The sequence below is a fragment of the Lemur catta genome, chromosome 7 (genome assembly GCF_020740605.2).
Source record: "Lemur catta isolate mLemCat1 chromosome 7, mLemCat1.pri, whole genome shotgun sequence".
NCBI lineage: Eukaryota > Metazoa > Chordata > Mammalia > Primates > Lemuridae > Lemur > Lemur catta.
The window spans coordinates 6,572,907-6,579,032 of NC_059134.1; positions in this window are offsets into that span (position 1 = coordinate 6,572,907).

Consider the following 6,126-nt stretch of genomic DNA (forward strand, 5'->3'; position numbering starts at 1 on the left):
AATTTCATAGTCTCTGAAAATGTGGCTTTACTATAGGCATTTCTGAAAAATAGGCAGTTGGGGCAATTTAAAAAAAAAAAAAAAAAACCAGTAGCCCTATTAAAGAAGTAACATTTCAGGGAGCACAAAGGTTTTGTTTTTAAGAACATAAAGGCATGTCTGAGAATCCTGCAAGTCCCACTGAGATGCTTTTTATCCCTCACATTTGCCACTCAGAAGTGAGACAGTGAGCTTAAGAAAATGGGATAAATGGATGCTCCCCAAAAAAGCTAGAGCAGGTCTTGCAGCTGGAGCCCAGACACCAGCTCTGTCACAGCACCAGACTGTCCCAGTGGCTTCAGCGAATGCTCCTGTCACCCCAGCGGGATGGTGGTTTCTGCCATATCTGCTCTGATGCTCTGCTTGCTCGTCACCCTGCCCCTATTTTATCCCTAAAAGCAGTGTTCAGAAATACATGAGAATCACTGAGCTCCCTCATCCAACAACAGATACTTGTTGTGCACCCTTTCTGCTAACACCAGGGAGAGGGAGATGAATAAGATAGTAACAGTCATCTCAGAATTCAGTCACTAAGCCAGCGTGAAAACAGACTGTGCCTTGTCAGAGTGAATGTGGTACCGCCTGGCAGTTTTCTAACCTAGGTCCACCGAGGCAGTGTTCCCGACCCAGCTCATCACTAGAACTACCTAGAGAACCTAGAAAAAAATACAGATCCTTTCCCATTCCGACAAAATCACTCTCCAAGGGTAGAGTCCAGTACACACAAACGGGAGCTGAGAGCGTAGGGAAAGCAGAAGGTGACAAAGACCTCTGTCTTCAGGAGGAGACGCCAGGCAAAGAGACGTCCACAGAGACAGAATCTGTAAACAGTGGAGCTCCCGCTTCTGAGTGTCCCCCGCTCAGTGCTCCTGGTGTCGTGCCTGCCTTCATCTCCGGACTAGCTGCCAGTGGCCAGCCTTGTTGTCCACTCAGTACTCAGCCCCAACACAGTGCCCACCATATTGTAGGTGCTCAAAGAATATTTGTTCTTGTTAAGAAAATATTTTTCTTTCTTTTGCCATTTCCTCATTCATTAACATTTTTCCTTGAGGTTCTCCGTCCTAGTTTTGAACCCCAGTTATACGACACAGGATGAGTAAGCATGGGAAGTGTATCAAGACATTTTGCTCTCTTACTAATTGAGAGTTGAGTTGGACTTTCCACCATACTCAGCTCAGCCTTGGGGTGTCCTAAATAGAACTTTACCACTTCCCTTTCCAGGTCAGATCTCTGGTAAGATCTATACCAGTTACTATGAGTGTCTCCAGTAATTTCCATTTGGCAGCTGTTCCCATTAGCCTGCAGACGATGGCCATCCCCCTGCCTTCCCCTGGGCCCCTCTCCTCACATCCCTCTGTCTCACCACTTAGAGGGCAGCAAAGCCGCCCTGTTTTCTGCGTGCATCACAGCTGTGTTAACACTAACTGTCCAGTTTGGTGAGTCAACAATCCCAAGGCTATTCTGCAGGGCACAGCTCCCTGGTCAGAACTGTAAGCAATTTCCCTATCTCCCCACATGGCCTGGCCAAGATCATCACTCTCTGTGCCTCCCTGAGGAAGAAGCAAATGGAGAGGCAAGAAATAACCAGATGATTCCAGTGCGTCTGTGAGCTCGGTCAATGAGCTGTGTATTGCTTGGCACCAAATCCATTTGGTTTTTCTTGGCCAGCTTAATGCTGTTAGCATATTGAAATTCATGACTTCGTAGAGCAGGACTGTGATTTCCAGTGGTGAGCGAGCGCCTTGCCTGGGGCGTGGCTGCTGTGATGTTCCGTGCTGGATCTAAGGCAACTATCAATAATAGGAAAGACACATGAGTTGGTCATAGTCTGGGAGGATGTCTGGCAGCTCCTTCTCAAGAGACATTATTGCTTTCCGTCATGAGAAAGTGTTGATCCTCCTCAGCCAAGCTCAGTCACCATGAAAGCCACTGGCAGTCTCTGCACCCATGATCAACAGTGGAAAATCTTAGAGCATTGCTGGGGTTGGGGGGCAGGGGTGGGGCAGTGAGCAGTACCTTTCCAGACAGCAGTGGGAGAGAGGCTGGCTTTGTCAAGCCTTGGTTTGGCTCTCGGTCCTCTGAGAGACTCAGTCTCCTTCCCTGTGATTCAAGTAGGGGCCTAGATTAGAAAGGGGACCCAAGCAAAGACAACCCAGTGGTTGGGATGGGCCTGAACTTTGCTCTCTGAGCTGGGGGCCCAACTCTGCTCTCACCCGCAGACAGTCCATTCAGGAACCCAGCAACTGGGCACACACTGGTTTTACCAAGGGAGTAGCAGAAGGATCAGATCCTCTTAAATCTTAACCCCCTCACTCCAGCCACTTTGGGGGACTAATCATGTGTATCAAAGACCCTCATATCATTTTAACCCACAAACTATGAACTATCACAGTCTTGCTATATGCTGCAGGGAATAACAACTTTCTGCTCTAGAACAAATCCAAAAAGCACTCACCCCAACATTTTCTATACTTTTTTCAATCCATGGCTAAGGGCAGAGTGAGGCACTTCCCCTTCCTGCCCTGCTGCTCGGCCTGGGCTGGTGGTGTCATCCCGGGAGTCTGTCTTCTCAGTCTCCACCCTCCTGTGCCCCTCGGGTCCCTCAGAGGGATGATCAGCCACGTGCTGGCCTTTTCACAGCCCCTCCCTGCCCATCCCTCACTGCGCTTCCTGGTGTCCACTCGGAGAGAAGCTGTTGGAGCCATTGTCCCAGGGCAGGTCTCTCTTCCTCCAGCCTTCCTTACTGCTGTGCAAACTGTCATTTTGAAATGGGGCTGGGGTTGAAGCATCATTCTCCATTTTTAATGTGGATTTTCCACCCCCTTTTAAACATTAAACTTTTAGACTCTTCTTGTGAAATACAGGAAACACATCTGAAGTGGGATGATTCTTTGCTTGCAAAGTACCAATGTGTTCAGCAAACCCACGGAGGGTCTCGCTGGCCTGTGTCTGAAACTGTCTAGCCCTCCTTTACCAATCTGTCCGCTTCCACTTCTGCTGGATTAGTAACAGCCAGAGGCTCTAACAAGAAAGATGAGCTCTGAAGAGAGGCTCTCTCCCTCCCACATTCAGAAGAATTAATCAAAATTTTTTAATGAGAATCTAAAGTCTTTAGAGAACTATCTGTAGCACTTTTCTTTAGGAATTAACCTTTACCCATAATTTTTTTCTAATCAGAATAACCATAGATTTCTATATTCTAATTTCTAGAATGTATTTTTCATGAATGAAGTCTCCTGTTTTGAGCTTAATATTTTTCTATTGCTAGAAAGAACGGTACAGTGTCACTCCAGTCCCTTAGTTTGTGATTCATGGCCAGAAACCCCACTTGGGAGGAAGCGGTTGCTGGGAAGCCCTGCTCTCTGTGAGGTTCAAGGCACAGGCTGAACAGGCCACTTTGTGAGGTGGGAGCCCCCTCACAGGAGCCCCCTCCGAAGGAGGAGAGTTACTTGGAGTGCACACTGCAGTTCTGGTTCTTGAATTACTAGGCGTTTGGAATAAGCTCATCTCTGAGACTCTGCTATTCTCAGACACCATGTTTCCGTGGCCCCACACAAACAGCGACACACGTGGGAGAACATGAGTCACAGAAGCTTTGCACAAAAGAATATTGTTTTCCACAAAGGAAAATGGAGTGATTAACTTCTTATTGCACCTGTCTTAACTCTCAGACTCATTGGCTTCTTCCCCACGTGGTCATCTCTTTGTCAGCTGTGTCAGCTTGTGCAGAATGTGGATTATTTTAAATTTAATATTTATATTATAACAGCAACAAAATAGCAAACAAAAAGTGGAAAAATTATCAAAATTCTTACTTTATCATAAAAATTATTGTCTTGATATCCTCTTTGTTTTACTATAAATATTTGTAGCTAATCATGGTGCATATATGTTATATTCTTTTATTTGAAACATTCAGGTGTTTTCTTCATGTTGCCGCATAGTCTTTGGGATTATTATTTCAAAATAATAATCAACTAGATTATGCTATCTAGTGAATATGCATATGCTACCTTTTTTGAACATTTATGTGATGCCAAGTTTTCCAATGTTGTAAATAATGTTGTAGCAAATATCTCCTTGCCCAATATTTTGAATTATTTCTTAAGATTAGAGACATTAAGTTTGGGTACCAGGTCAAAAAATAGGAGAATTTGTGTGGCTTTCGACTGCCAGGTTGCTTCCGAAAGGCTGTGGCTGGCACAGCGTGTACGGCCCTCCCTGCTTGGCCTCGCGCTACCAGCACGGGAGGTTTTCATTTCAAAATTGCTTGGTAACTTTTTTTGGCTTATATTTCTTTTAGTACAAACAAGATTGAGTATTTGTTTTTAATATGTGGTTCATTGTTTGAAAAATATCTGTAGTGTTCTTTGCCCATTTATCTTATGAGATCTTAGTATTTTCCTTATCCAGTTCTGTGAAATATACGTGTGAATTGATTTTTTCAAATAAAGATATTAACCTTTTTTTACTGACAAATATATTTTCTCAGTCCGCCTTTTTAAATTTGTTATAATTGTTTCACACAAAATTCCTTAATTTTTTGTAATATATTAATAATTTTGTGACTTTTTTCTCTGCTGGTTCTACATTGTTAGCACTACTCTAGAAAACATTTAATTTTATTCTCCATTATTATTGTGCTTTTTATCTTTAAAATGATATTTGACTTTAATCCAGCTGAAATTTGTTCTGGTATGAGGCATATCAAATTGATCACAGTTTCCCTTTTTAAAAAATATTAACTAATAATTCTCATACCACTTATTGAGAAATTTCTGTTTTCTATTTTCTTCTGATATCTCCTTTATCATACCAAATTCTACACATTTCAAGACATATGGGATTCTGGATATCTACTTAATTCCAGTTTATTCTTGTGCCAGTAGGAGTTTTAAGTATTACTATTATATAATGTGTTTTAATTTAAGGATTTGTCCCCCTCTTGGCTACTTGAATTCTCTCTCATATTTTAAAAAAGTATCATTACCAGTTTATTCTTCAAGATTAGTTTTAGACCTATTTTATCTATTTCCATAAACTCCTCTGGCTTTTTATTTGCATCCATTTGGCATGAATAATTTATTCAGTCCATTGTGGAGAATTGATTTCCTTACACTGTCGAATCCCATGCTAGCTCTTTCCTGTCTCAGGAAGGTCGGGTGGCAAAGACAGCCGAGCCAGAGCTGTGCGGCGGGAGGGGCGGGCGTGCTAGGGGGGAGCCGGGCCGGGCCGCGGCGTCTGTGTCGCGCTGGCCCGGTGCAGCCCGAGGCACAGACCTGCCAGCAGGGGGAGCGCGCGTGCGGCGGGAGGAGAGCCGGGTACGGGATGGGTGGGAGGCCCGGTCTAGCCCCACCTGTGCGGGGAACCTGCTCTGTGGCCACGGACAAAGTCACTTCGCCCGCCGTGGCCTCGCTCCCCGCAGGCCCTTGCAGCGCCACGGCCCTGTGTGGTGCCGCCGTGCTTTGCCTCTGGGGGCCTTGGTGGCCGCACGGCGGAGACCGTGGCTAACGGGCTGGCGTCAGTGGAGCCCAGCACCCCGCAGACGCTCTACAGCCGTGGGAAGAGGGAGAGAAGCAGGAGCTTGTGTGTCCCCACTTTGGAGAAGAGTTTTCACTCAGCCAGTGTGTTTTAGAGCACTCTGCCTCTGTGGATACGAATTCTCCTGGGGCGCCCTCTCGGTAACCTGCAGACTTCTGCTTTGGCAGGTCTGGGTGGTGCTGCTGCTTTCCAGACCGCAGTTTGAGTAGCAAAGTTTTAGAACGCGGATCTAGGGGAGAATTCTTGGCTGGAAAAAAAGGGGGGAGCCCGTGCAAGGGGCATTAGAGTCCTGGTCACAGTTGTGCTTTAAAGGTACGTGTAGGCCGGGCGCAGTGGCTCACGCCTGTCACCCCAGCACTCTGGGAGGCCGAGGCGGGAGGATCGTTTGAGCTCAGGAGTTCAAGACCAGCCTGAGCAAGAGCGAGACCCTGGCTGTACTAAAAATAGAAAGAAATTATCTGGCCAACTAAAATATATATAGAAAAAATTAGCTGGGCATGGTGGCACATGCCTGTAGTCCCAGCTACTCGGAAGGCTGAGGCAGGA